Source organism: Nanorana parkeri, unplaced genomic scaffold (assembly GCF_000935625.1).
Source record: "Nanorana parkeri isolate BGI_ZX_2015 unplaced genomic scaffold, ASM93562v1 scaffold2267, whole genome shotgun sequence".
In the NCBI taxonomy this organism is placed as follows: domain Eukaryota; kingdom Metazoa; phylum Chordata; class Amphibia; order Anura; family Dicroglossidae; genus Nanorana; species Nanorana parkeri.
The window spans coordinates 103,934-105,858 of record NW_017308535.1 but is presented as its reverse complement, the minus strand read 5'-3'; positions in this window follow the sequence as shown (position 1 = coordinate 105,858).

The window sequence follows — 1,925 nt, the reverse complement described above, 5'->3', positions numbered from 1 at the left end:
CCTCCCATCTCCGCATCCCCAATTATTCCCAGAGTATTCATAACACACTATAGGCCTCAGGTATGTGTTTGGTGACATTGGCTTCCATCAGCACATTACATGAGCACCGCAGGTTTATTCTTCATTACAAAGTGCAGTGTACGATCGCAGAGAGCAACGTTGTCACACTCCGCTCTCATCATAACTCCCATTCACGTATTGATCGCGTCTTTCTTCAGCAGAAACACCTTCCTTTAGCCCTTTCCTGCCTTGATCCTCAGGGCCCCTTGGTCAGATCATGACCCTCTCCTCATGACCTGTAATTCCATTCTGCAATGGCCGCCTGCCCCCCTCCTGGATGATGAATGACTCTCTTCTCTCCATAGACCATGTAGTCTCTAAATCTGAGGAATATTTCCTGATGAATGTGGGTTCAGTCACCTCTGAAGGGGAGGCATATAAGTTGGTCACTCCTGGCCACTTCATTGAGGTCGCCTCTTAACGTAATAAAAGACCATATGGGCCACATTCAGAGACTGGAATCGGAGTTATCTCAGGTGTCGGCTCTCTTTAAATGAACTCCAACTGGGCTCAACGGGGAAACTCTCAAAAGGCTACACTCGGAAATCAGCTTAAATGACCAGGCAGGAGGTCAACTTCACTGGTCTCAACAGAGATTCTATGCAAAAAGTAGCAAAGCTGACAGGATGTTGGCCAATTTACTGAATTTACCCTTTTCCCCATCCGTAGGGGGACCCAGACAGGGTTACTTTGTATCTCTCTATCCCCCTCTGATCAATGTTTATAAACAATGTTACTTTGTATCTCTCTATCTCCCTCTGATCAATGTTTATAAACAATGTTACTTTGTATCTCTCTATCTCCCTCTGATCAATGTTTATATACAATGTTACTTTGTATCTCCTCCTCGTCACTTCGGGCCCCACCATGGTACGTGATAGAGAGGGTGTCAGGCAGAGGCGTAACTAGAAATCACAGGGCCCCATAGAAAAATGTTGTATGGGGCCCTGTGATTTCTAGTTACGCCCACCTGAGATCCCACACATCCGAACTGAGGGTGACCCTGCAGAGCCCACCATAGACTCTCTATGGTGGGCTTTGCAGGGTCTCAGGTGGGCGGTCAAGCCCTCTTACCTGTCTGCCCCGATCCTCTGTCCGCCTCCTCCCCTCGACTCAGCAGCGGCTGTGTATGGAAACGCACCTCCTCATAGCCCACAGTGACAGACATCAGCCTGAGATGCCATACCAAACCAGGCGGCTTGCACGGCATCAGGGGGATGTCTTGGCCGGGCCCCCTGTGCCCCGGGCACTAAAGCGGCCGTCTGGTTAACTATGGTAAATTTTGTTACACCACTGGTGTCAGGATTGTTCCGGCTTTGGGGCTGTACAAGAGAGTATGGGGCTGCCCTTTGCAGTGCCAGTCCCGGGAAATTGGAGAAGGCAATATACAACCGGACAGGTACTGCCATCAAAGACAGCTGCCTGAGGTCCCCAGCTGACTGGCTGAGGTCCCCATCAAGTGCGGGACCTCCAGCAGCTGAATCTATTAAAAAATTTAAAGGGCCGGTATCAGGTTCTATGTATCAGGGCATTTTCACGAGTACAAGTATCGGAACATCCCTAGTACCTACATGCAGCTTTCCTGTACATGTGTAGCACGTCCTACGCCCAAAATGTGTTAAAACTTCATATTTCAAATAATGTCACAAAATAAAAACTATTTAAATTTTTTTGCAACCTTTTCTAACTCCACACAATAACTGTCCTTTTCTTCCATTAGCTCATCCCCCACAATGATCACCTTTAGTATCACCTTCCCTTCATAGAAGATTGTAAGCTCTGTGGAGCAGGACCCTCCTAACTCTCCTGTACCGAAATGGTATTTTGTAAAGTGCCGTGCAAACTGTTGGCGCTATATAAATCCT